The sequence below is a fragment of the Corvus brachyrhynchos genome, unplaced genomic scaffold (assembly GCF_000691975.1).
Source record: "Corvus brachyrhynchos isolate BGI_N302 unplaced genomic scaffold, ASM69197v1 scaffold281, whole genome shotgun sequence".
Lineage (NCBI taxonomy): Eukaryota > Metazoa > Chordata > Aves > Passeriformes > Corvidae > Corvus > Corvus brachyrhynchos.
Genome location: NW_008236509.1, coordinates 3,143,799 through 3,156,415, shown reverse-complemented (window position 1 = coordinate 3,156,415; position 12,617 = coordinate 3,143,799). Strand labels below are relative to the sequence as shown.

Below are 12,617 nucleotides of genomic sequence, written 5' to 3'. Positions count from 1 at the left end.
TAAATCCAAAATAGAAAAATGTGGTGATATTTTTATATTTTCAGATGAGTCTAATGATTTTGTTTAAAAACCCAAAACTGAGAGTTTTCAAATATTCAAGACTGGCAGTACTGCCCCACTCACACATAGAGCTGCTTCCTCATGATTGCCCAAGTGATACGTATCTCAGCAGAAAGACCAGATCCCAAACATCAGACTGAGCACCTTGCATGGGGCACTCACCTTTGAACCCATACACATCTTCATAAAGCAGTCCTAGGAAGCAGGATGGATCTTCTGCTGCAACTTGGCTCCAGCTTCAGCTTTACTTCTGTCACAGACTACTTGTACAACCACCTAAAAGTATCCACTGCACTTCTTCCTGCATCATCTCTTCAGCTATTACAACCCCAATTTGGTTAATTGGCACTAAATTCAACATGGGCACAAAAGCCTGCATGAAGTAAGGATGCACATCTCATCTAGTGAGTTCTTTCTGCCAAGATCCCAATGCTACATATCACACCCAGTGGAATCTAGATGCTCTTGGAATAGCTGTTCTGGCATTAGTTTCTGAAGCTATTGCGCACACACACCAATAATGAAGAGGCAAAGTCCACAGTAATGCTGCCTGAAACTCTTTCAGGGCTCAAATTTGGAGCCAGGGGAATCAGCAGGAGGTAGTAGATCCCCAGCCACCTTCACTGAGAGACTGCTCACAGTGTACTAAGTAGATACTCGAAACAATATGTGTGTGGTTACTTCTCTGATCATGGCTTCGTGTCTGCGGATCACACAGGTCCCTAGACTTTGCTAGAACTCTGTTTTTCATCTGTCCTGACTGGAAAATTGAGCTGGATTACGCCTTAGGGCATCACAGAAAGTGAAACTCCAGAACATGGGGATTCTACTCTGCTTCCGTAAGTTCAATAGCAGCATGAAAAACAGCACAGCGAAGAAGAAACATCCCTTTGCAAGCACCACCTTCTTCAATTATTCTCAGTTCACAGGTCAGCAACTGAAGAGGATTTCAAAAGTTATTGGGAAACTAGTTGGTATGATACATTGATTGATAGTCGACTTTTGCCCCTTGAACAGGACTCAATACCTGAAATTATTTCTAAAATATTAGAAATTTCAGGCAAACCAATCCCTATTTATGCAGTCAGCAAAACTGCCTGTTCTTCAGCCACATTAACAATGCCTGGGGAAGAATCACACTTGGGTATCTTCAAAGCAGTTCAGAAGCATGAGGAGAGCAGAGAAAGATTAGAAAAGTGTTTCTATCTCCCACAGATCACCCTAGCAATGGCTTTTAATTCCAACATTTATAAAATATTTATCTGTATCTTGAACTACATGCTTACATATAGAAATACATAACAGCACATAAATGTACACATGATGGTCCTGTAGATGTATATTTTATAAACAGAAGTTTGGCCTCAAAAGCTATTTATTCCTCTCAATATTCTCCCTCGGGATCCCTTTTGTCAGCTATTCCACTTACACTTTTTTTTCTTTTCCTGCATTCTGGACTGGTAAAGCTGGAAGGCAGCATAACAGGAAAAACATTAAAAATTCATTAGGAACATTCTAAGCATTTTAAAAATCCATCCCTTTTTTTAGGGGGAAAAAAAAAAAAACCAAACCAGAAAAAAGCACCCCAGTCTAGTTGATGCAGGGAAAAAGGGAGTGCAGGAGTTTAGTGTGCTTTGCGCTGCGGGCACCCGGAGGCACGGGAAGGTCCAGGCAGCGCCGTGGTGCCCAGCAGGGCTCATCAGCACGGCGAGCCCGGCGTACGAACGCGGCTGCTCCGCCCGAGGGTCGGAACGGATTTCTTTCAGAGACAGTCAAGCTGCATCTGTGTGGCACCGAGCGCAGCCCCAGTCAAGATGACCTGGTTTCCTTTTCGGTTTGCTCGATCACTGGGTGACATTCAGACAATGGCTGTCAGACATCCAGGCTCTCTCTCAACCTGCCAAGACATTTTCCTATCCACTCAGAATTTGGGGGAGGTCCGCTACCTGCTGCAGAGATTTCTCGTGTTTGCAGCTGATGTTTCTATCTCACAATTGAAAGTTATGATTTTAAAGCAGCGATTAAATTTTTTTGATAATTATTTTCCCTCCTTCCTAATATATTACTTCAGATTTTAAAGCCAAGAATATTTGGAAACAGTAATTCTTAATTTTTAAAGATTAGGACAAGAACAACCCAAACTTGTATATTTCTGTTTGGTTTTTTGGTTTGGTTGGGGTTTTTTGGTGGGGGTGCTTTTTTGGGGGGATGGTTTTGCTTGCTTGTTTAGGTTTTTATTTTAATTCTTGGATATATATACACATTTTTACCACCTTAGAGACGAACAGGGCTAAGGAAAACAAACAAAGAGAATATCTAGTCAGATTTATAACACTAAATTATACAGAGCATTAAATTTTCCTTTGTCCTTTTGCTGGTATTCACAGTGAAAAAAGTAATCTTTTTAATTTATACTGAAAATATCAAAAATAATCCAAAACACTATCTGAGAAAAATAATACTAAATTCAGAGAAGACAAGGTAACAACTCAGAAGTCTGGGCAATGAGAGACTAGACTGAATCAGTAACACAAGGAGTAGAAGAATCTCTTGGAAAATGGGAAAAATTGATGGGAAGCCTGGGGTGGAAAGATGCAAGCAGTAAAATTCTCTCCAAATTATCTGTAATATACAGGAGGGGGAGCTGAAACCTTTCACAGCAATTCTCATGTAGGTTGCAAAAACATGTGGAGGACCTTGTTCATGACCTGCCTTGAGTGTTGAAATGTTGCTACATTTTATGCAGATATATTTTGATGATGGGTAAAGCAATGCTATCACCTACTGCATATTAACTGCTCCCAGGAGACATCCCTCTCCTCATTTATAAACGAAATTACCCATTCTTCCTCAGTGCTATCAAAATGGTACTTGTTCCAAAATCTTCCACTTAACAAATCAATCACCCCAAAAACAGAGGCCATCAAGTTAGTGGCCATGTGTCTGTTATCACAATTCACAGTTAAAAGTTTTCTTTACAGAATCACAGAATAATTTAGGCTGAAAGGGGTCTCAAAAAGATACTTGGTCCAGTCCTCTGGCTTGTGCAGTCTAGTTTGGAGTCCTTCTTGGCACAGAAATCTTACATATTGTCCCTCCCTACATTCTAGTGAAAAGTCTTCTATTTTTTCAGGCATTTTATTCTGAGAAAGTGTTTCCTAAAATTCTTTAGGATCCTTCAGAATTTAATAAACTCCTATATGGTAAGAATAAAAGGTAATTTTACACTGTTTCACTAGTTTAACTAAAAATGTAGGAGTTTCTTAAAAATATATATATATATATGTATATGTATACCTATACATATTTAGAGAGGGGAAACATCAACTTGTGAATAGAATATACATATCAGTACCTATTAGAGCTATCATGCCGCCCTGTTTTCAAATTATTAAAACTAATGATATTAAATGATGTCTCAAGTAGCATAATGATACCTTGTAAAAAACATCATTGTTTGATGCAAGATTCAAGTGAAAGGGAACAATAAACACCTAAAATTTACTCTTCACTTCATTTTCTCAAATTTATTTTGTTTCATTACAGTGGAGAAGTTATTAAGTCTGAATCACAAATATTTACAATTTTATATATTAAAAATTCAATCATAAAGCTCCACCAAGTGGAAATCCTTAAAACTACACTAAGCAAATTCATGAACAAAAATTCATGTTCTAATTACAACCAATGCTCACAAATCCAATTATATTCAATAAAAAACAAATAGGCTAGCCATACCTATAGCTCATCATTTTTACCAGTGTACACTAGTCACATTATTGACTGGGGTTGGAGGGAATAATAACGTCATCAAGATGTTTAGTTTTCCCTCTGGTTAGATCTGCTGCTTTGAAAACATTCATTTTGCTGTGTCCAGTGCAGACTGAAGTGATCTCTTAACACTGATTTGGTTTTCCAAAAAAGTCACCTTTCTGACTTGCTGAAGTTGCTTTGGGAAACCTTAATTTCCCCTTCTTAACAAGCAGTTTTGTTTATTTACACAAATTAGCAGGCATTGCCATTTTAGGTAGCATAAGATTCTTGAACCAATGTAGTTTGTTAAATGGTTTGCTCTTTCTCACTATTGAAATATTCATCATCTGTGTAATTTTAACAACCTGATAAAAACTGTTAAAAGCATAGTTGTGCTGCCCAGCAGGTAGTGCCATTTTTAATGAAACCATAACTGCCATAAATAAATAATCAGCTCATAAAGTATTCAAGATGTACCTCAACTTCCATAAGAAAATTTGTTTTGGTATGGGATTGAAAAACATGCCACAACTATTCTCATCCAGTAAAAGGAATAAGAGAGAGATATTTCAAGCTAAAGTTCATTCTCAGAACATTTGAACTTGACTGTAAATCACAGAATAAGTGATTTTTTTACATACAGAATTCAGAGGGATCCAAACCCACTTGGTGTATTTGGTAACACAATGCCTCTCACACAGAAGAGCAGAAATGTGAACTGGTACCTTCCTTTTGAAGCACCTCCCTTCCTTCTGAATGCACCATGCCAGTATATCTGTGAGGACATTTAATACATGCCAGGAGACTGTTCTCCCAAGGCAATGTGGGTCACTGCCTGCATTCAGAGACCACTGCACAAAGATATCAGCATGGTAACTCAGCCATATTTTATACAGCAGAGAATCCAAAACCCACAGCCAGTTTGTGAAGGCCAAACACCATCATCCTGGAGTGTGTCTGTATTAACATTTAGTTCTGATCACATGAGGCCTTTGGAAGGGAATTGCAGCCACCCCATTTACTAATAAAGATATAGCTCTGGTTGTCTCAGTCCTTCAGCTCTGGTTTGGTTTTGCATTTCCTTGTTCTTAGTTCGTTTTCCAGCCCTTAGGTTCCCACAATCATAGATGTAGTGGAAAGAAATTAAATACTACTCCCTGACCATGAAGGGGAAATGCTTTCTACACTACCACTCACAAAGCAACATGTGAACCTTAAAATGGTGAGTAGTAGATGCTCCAATTAACTACAGGATAGACACATAAACATCAGTGCAAAGCTAAATCATGACAAGATAGTCTGTGCACAGAGGACTAAAAAAGATAGCAGGGTAATTAACAATAACCAACACAGTTATGGGGAAAGTAGAGCTTGACAAACTTTTTAAAACACATGCTACAAACACAATTGATAAGGTAACAGGGCTGACACCAGCCATGGTCTGTAACAAATGGGACTGCACGACATTTTCTTTAAAGCATGGCATTTCTATAGTGACATTTGTCACTCTACAAAAATTAATGAGGTTCACCACAAAGGCTGAAAACCAGTGAAGAGAGATCACAAAAAAATATGTTAATGTGGAATTATTTATGAGGGATATTTTCAGTAGTCTCAGAGACTTTGGGCCAGTGCTGCTATTTTTATCAATGACTGGAAAGAAAATAGATAGATATAATATCACTGGTAGCAAACTCTCTGTAACAGAAGTCATTGACTTGGGCCATATCAGTTACACAAGCCAGCTAATCCACTTGAATGCTAATATTATCAAATACAAATTAATGCCTAAGAACAAAAGACACAGATCTCTTTCAAGACGGCAACCTCACCCACAGCCTAAAAAACACACAAATAATTACATTATTTGAACGTAATGATTAGTAAAAACAAGAAAATAAATTCCTAGAGCAAAACTTGTTTTATACAAACATCAAAAATCCTGAGGAGATACAGTGATGAGAGTGAATCAATGCAAAGCACTGAAATTACACCTTGTACAATGCAGCTTTAACAGATATTTAGCTAATAAAAACCCAGAAGAAGCTCCCAACAAGTTACCCACTGTGGGAAAGATGACTTCTGCCCATAAGCCTGGAAAGGCTCTAATCATTGTGCTGTTTCAGCTAGCAGTGAGGAAGAGAATTCATCAGAGATCAGCAGATATCTGCACAACGAAAAAGCTTCTAGTAAGCTATAGACCCTTAATCCAAAACCAAAAGACCTAATCAGTATGCAATCTCCAAGAGACAAAGCTAGGAAAACTCTGACTAAAAGAGAAAAAAGACACCATCAGTGATTAATTATTAGCACCATATACTCAAGGTTCTTCTGCACCAGAAATATTTCTTTCAGAAACCAACTTTTTTTCTAAATAGAGCTGCTATAGCTCAAGCAGGAATTACAAGTTCCATAATGATTTATTAATCAAAAATGCCTGTTCCAAGTAACACAGGTCAAGCCACTTGAACAGAAGGGTCCCACTGGTGTTTAAAAATCCAAACATCTATGACAGCACCCTGTTCAAGAACTGAATTTCTCACTCTTTAAACACACCTTTGTGCTATAAGCATTAGCAATACAGCAGCACCTTTGATGTGTTTTTCTAGGCTGATAATTGAAAATTTAGTTAAAATATGGTTTATTTATGCTCATTGATGCACTCAAAATAATTTTCAAAGAGCAAATGCATCAGGCTGAGTGAACAGAATAATGGCTCTGCATCCATAGTGGTTTTGTACAGGTTCCTGTTATTCTTTTCACTCATTTGAATCAATCTGAGTCATTTCTGCTTACCTGAAAGGAATATTTTTTCCAAGCATTATACCCTGTTCTGTGGGAACATCTTCTCTTTATTTTGTTTCATGGGAATAGAGTGTTATGATCACAAATTAGCACTACGATCAAACAATAGCCTTCAAAGAAGCTGCAGTTGTTACATTCAAAACAAGAATTCTTTGTGGAGTGCAAGGTTTTAAAGCAAGTCTTTGTGACTGCCCTGGCCTTTTTTTTCAGCCTAATAAAATTTCTGACCATTAACAGTTCATGCAGTTGACGTGTATGCCAGTGGATGAAAAGATATCTTCTTACAGAGAGACTTACTAGTCAGGCACATGTCACCAGTGCTCCTCAAAACACTTTCAGCTTTGCCCAAGTGAAAGATTCGTGAAGTCCAAGCTGTTTGGAAGGCAGCATCACTTCTGTGGAATTCCTGAACTGCATTAATGTACAGAAGCCTTGTGTAATAAATAAATTGCTATTCTTTCCAGCACTTAAACTACCTTAATGCAGGATTCCCAATTTATCCCTTCCTCAGCTGTGCTTCTGTTTTGATTTGTTTATCCTGCCAGCAATCAAGGTGACCTGTACTTCCTGCCCACGTGGTATCAGACTGCCATTATTTTCTCTTTAACTGCATTAAGTGAAGCAAACCACAAGTTAAATACTCTTTTTTTTTTTCATATAATCATTTAGAATAATTGCAACAGAAAGTTATGCAGTTGTCTCATTACATGAATTATATCCTATTTCCTTTACCCTCTCAAGCTATCACCTACATTATGGTTATCCAACTGTTTTAGGAACATCAGAAGCATTTCAGGTAAGTGAGGTTGTGGGCTGAGCTCCAATTTGACAGCAGCTGGTTTGTTGTTTCATGTAAATTCACAGGTGATTTTTCCAATCAGATAGAATGAAGGGCAATGCCCAGTTTATTATTGCTGTGCTCACACTGCAAAAGGCATTGTCAATAACCTTGCCAACCCCCTGTGGTTTTTCATTGGCAGTTAGCAAATGGTAAGCATGACTGAACCTTGAGCACTGAGACATGCTGAGCACTTACCAGACATTTTGGAATTAAACATAATGTTATTTTTAAAAAGTCCCCGAACAGCATAACTCTAAAAATTTTATACAAACTAAGAACTGGAGAGAAAAAGAGAGTGAAAATTAGTCTACAGCAAGAAAGACAGTACCTTACAAACTACTCACCTTTTTTCAGTCAATTCAACTTCTGCAGAATGGAACTTTAGCAGAGAAATTCTTTTTTCCTACCCTACCACATAGAATTTGGATATTTTAGGGAAAAACTTTACAATCAAGAAATGTAGGACATCTAAAGATCATGTTTAAAATCCAGCCCCAGTTTCCTAAGAAGGTCTGTTTCACAGAGCTATTGTAAACAAAGCCATTGAACCCATGAAAGAGAAGTGACTTTAGGAGTGCTCCAGTTGCACCTACTGAACTGTGTTTAGACTTTGTAGTTGACTCCAGGATTCCTGGCTGTGTGCTGCCCTCCTCCCAGCCAGCTAATCCCTGTCCCCCTCGCCCCATTATTCAGTGGGGTCTGTGCACAACGACCCCCCTGCCCTGGCAATCATCTCTGAGTGTTTACAAGAGGGCAAAGCCCCTTCAATTCTCTTCCACAGGCCTTGAGGAGACAGGGATAGGCAACAGCTTCTTAATGTATTTCATTACATTCCTCATTAGACAAGGAAGTAATTCCACGGTTTTAAAATCAAATAATGTTTTTCATATATCTTTCACTTCCTCTCCCACTATCTCCGATACAGACTCTCAAGTTTATTATAAATCTGTCACTAAACAAAATACCCCATAGTATGTGAAGGCAAGATTCCTGAGCTCACTCCATGCAATAAGGCAAATATTTCCAGAAAAACTGAATAAAAGTTTGCTTTTGTCAGGTTAATGCAACATAGTAAATAAATTCCTTTATGCCAGCTACCAGCGAGGGTTGTGATTTTAGCTTATGGGCACAGATTTCAGAAGACAAAAACAAGCAACAACAGCAAATTGAAATATTCTTCAGGTGAATAACCTAGTAAATAACTCTACTCCAAGCATGAGACTGTCCCTTCGAGTCTAGATTTTTGAAAGCTTTGTTTATTCCACTTTGGATGTTCGGTCTTAGCCAAGTTATTCCTGATTTAATCTGATGAAAACATAAACTGAGCCCAGGACGTGAAGCGGGCAAGCAATTCTCTGTGTTCCACTCAGTGAATTTTATAGATGTTGCAATTCAAAAACATTTCATGTAAGAAAAGCTGAACAAACCCTTGCTGTTTGTCCATGCACCAAAGGGTTTAAGGAGCAGTGTACTCTGTACACGCGAGGTGTGAATGCCGTATCGCATGCAGCTGTCCACCGTACAAGTAACCTACAAATAATGCTACACACACTTGGCAAAATGAGTAACAAACTTGTTAGGTTTTCTTTATCTGTAAAGTCCAAGTCAGCTCATGTAACACAGTTTTTCTTCATCCAAAAAAGCTACATCATTGGAACACTTTTTGTGAGCAGGCTAACGGGAAGTGTACTTCAGGAGTAATCCTGGCTTTTAAAAGTCCCCCCTGAAAGAACACAACGAACCTGCTGTCTCTCTAGACAAGCCATAATACAATCTTGTGTGCTTTATATTTAAGTTTAGCACAATATTAAAAATATTTTGTTTCCCAGCAACTTTTTGAGGTATATTACTTGAATAAAGTGGCCCATCTGATTTTTCAGACATAATGTATCAAACAAAAATGTGTATTTTAAGCCTTTCCATCTCTCATGGTTTAACCCCAGACAGCAGCCAAGCTCCAGGCAGCCACTCACTCACTTCCCCACCAGTGGGATTGGGGAGAGAATGGGAAGAATGAAAGGTAGAAAACTCATGGGCTAAGGACAGTTTAATAGGGAAAGGAAAAGACATACCCACAAAAAAAGTAAAACAAGGAATTAATTCCCTGCTTCCCAAGGGCAGGCAGGAGTTCAGCCATCCCCAGGAGAGCAGGGTCCCCTCACAGGTAAAGATGACTTGGGAAGATAAACACCATCACCCCAAATATCCCCCTTTTCCTCCTTCTTCCCTCTTCTATACTGAATGTGACATCACATGGTCTGGAACACCATGGTCATTTGGGGTCACCTGTCCTGGCCGTGTCTCCTCCCACCCTCCCAGGCACCCCCAACTCCCTCACCAGCGTGGCTTTTCAAAAAGCAGAGAAGGCCTTGGCTCTGTGCAAGTCCTGCTCAGCAATAACAGAAACACCTCTGTGTTATCAACCCTGTGTTCAGCACAAATCCAAACACAGCCCCAAACCAGCCACTGCAAAGAAAATTTACTCCAGGTGAAACCCCCTCCCCAAAATTCCCCTTATCAATTCATACTTTTGAAAATCTGATGGAAACACAAGTTTCTGCTACTTGCAGAACGTACAACATCCATAGTAAGTTAGGGAAATGTTTATAGGTTCAAGGAATTCCAGTCACAAAAATACTGGTGTTTGTACTGCTGGCTTTTAAAGCAAAATGTCTGCCCTTTCACATTCAAAAGTCAACGTTGTTATTAAAAACAAACAAACAAAATTAAACAACAAAAAGTTGATCAGTCTCTTTCTAAAGAAAAAGAAACAGTATAAATAAATAATTGAATATATCTTTAGTAAAATCTGCTTTTGTCTGAGGACTTTCAAGGTCCAATCCAAATTCTCAAAGTCTGAAATTCTTTGATTTACACATAAATTGCATCAGGCTCTCAACTATTTATTTTATTAAACTTGTATGATCAAAAGGATTAGCTGCAATGGCAACCTAAAGTTACACTTAGGTCTTGTACCAGGTTATACCAGTACAGAGCTTCATTTCAGTTTTCATTTTTTCTTAAATGTCACTCCACAGCATTCAGATTCCAAACTGACCTTTATCTTTACACTAATAGCTTTTCTTATCAACAGCAAAATCACTACATCTTCCACACAGCTGATCTGTCACTGGAATAATCCTCTGTTTGGAATAATCCTTTACCCTAACATTTGGTGCTGACTATTAATAAATTAAGAACTAACAGCCAAATAATTACCCTTTCACCTAGGAAAACACTGGTGGCCACCACAGAACGCTCCCTCAGTGACACAGTGTTGTGCCCTGTGTAATTGATGCAAATGCATGAGGGGATACTGGTATGTTCCCAGCACTGGCTGTCACTTCCACACACTCACTATTTGTCTCCATAGGATGGCAGAGGCAATAGCCTACTGCCAGGATTTCTTTGTTTGTTTATTAGAAACAACTCTAATGGCAAACTACTTCTTTAGTGTGACAAGATAAATCTTTTTCTCTTTTTTCTTTTCCCAAAGGCTACATATACGGGTGCTGCATAACTTTATCTTACATTTAATTTCCAGATAAATTTGAACCTTTCCACAAAAGCCAAAAAATATCTATTTCCAGCTTGGATATATAACCTGTATGACTGAAAATTGGCAAATCTTCCTTGTCTGTTAGTAGCAAATGCATCATAAATTATGGTGCATAGAAAAATTCAGCATTTCACCTTGCATAAGCATATTATTCATAGAATACTGCAGATGAAGGAGCAGAAATCTCTTTCCTCCACTACCAATAAATTAACCTCCAACTTTGTTTTATACATCTGCCAGCACAGTGGTGAACTGAGGTGTTGCAGGCGCCATTGTGATGGACTAAGGAAATGCTAAGGTCTGGTGCTTTACCTCATCAATCTGGAACCCGAATGGAGCTTTCCCTGAAGGTTGCCTCCAAACACATTCCTGAGGAGCACTGACTGGTGACCAGAGCGTCTGGCTGGAAAAAACAAGTTCTGCAGCATAGAAACAGTGTTAACAGCTCTTCACCAAGACATGTTACCTCTTTTAAGGATATCTTTTCACCAGTACTCAGTAAGGGGCTGACCTCTCCTTGAAGCAGATAAAATAGTCTGAAAGCAACGCTTGGGATTTCTTCTCTTTTCTAATTAACAGTGTGGTATTTTCACATGGCACATTTTCTCATTTCCCTCCCCCTCATTTTTTGGATTCTTATCAAAGTTACAGACTAGACACAGGATAACGCAACCACTGACTCTGCTTGCCCACTTTCTTAACGTATGCCATAGAAAGTGCCATGAAAGGATATTCCTTCCACAGCATTTAAGGCACCATATGGAGCTACCTTGCAGACATGGATTTTATTCTCAGCCTGTTCAGTGACCCTAGGGGATACCTTCCTGCTTCACTTTCTTTTTCCACAGCCTAGAAATGACAACACTTGCTTTTCTTTTTTCTTTCTCTTTTTTTTTTTTTTTTTGTAAAACTAAGATTTCTAGTAAGAAAAGAAGATGTTAAAGAGGACAGTATAAATGTCACTATAAGGAATTCTTTTACCAACAAAAAGATTTAGCTGAGTTCTATCTACAACAGGGGCTAATAATAACAAACATTATTTACAAAGGATAAATTAAACTATATAAACTGTCACTGAATTATCTAATTGTCATTTTCTCTCTCCCAAATGCACTCCAGATTAAGTATGTATTCATAATGTCTCTTAAGTCTTTAAACTATTTATAACTCCCCTAAACACTGAAATAATGTATTTACATCAGGATTAATCATCACTATAATTTAATTATCATTTGACAAGAATTGATTTGGCAGAACTTTTTCCCTTAAAAATAGGAAATGGCCATAAACCAGGGGAATGACCATAAACTAAATACACTGTTTTTTCTTTCCATCTGCTTCTGGTAAGATGCATTCTTCAACTGCTAATTCAGTCAAGATCTCAGCTTCATTTATCCAGTTAATTAGAGTCAGATGCTGACAACATCAAGATGATAAATCAAATCTGGGTATGCAGGCAAAAAGAAAGCTGCTGCTAACACCAATGTACATGTTTTGATTTCTTACAGACCTACATATGAAAAGAGAATAAACCAGTAGCACACTAGGAGCAGAATTACAGTTATATCCCATAAAAGATGTGTCTAAAAGTGAGGTACT

General features: G+C 38.2%; 1 long non-coding RNA gene across 1 annotated transcript in view; it reads right to left on the bottom strand.

Annotated features, from left to right (window-relative positions):
- Positions 1 to 11,702, bottom strand: part of LOC108444722 — a 79,676-nt gene extending 67,974 nt beyond the window's left edge. Inside the window, exon 1 of the long non-coding RNA XR_001859374.1 lies at positions 11,331 to 11,702. This is a non-coding gene — a long non-coding RNA (uncharacterized LOC108444722). The remainder of the gene's footprint in view (positions 1 to 11,330) is intronic.
- Positions 11,703 to 12,617: the final 915 nt, after the last annotated feature.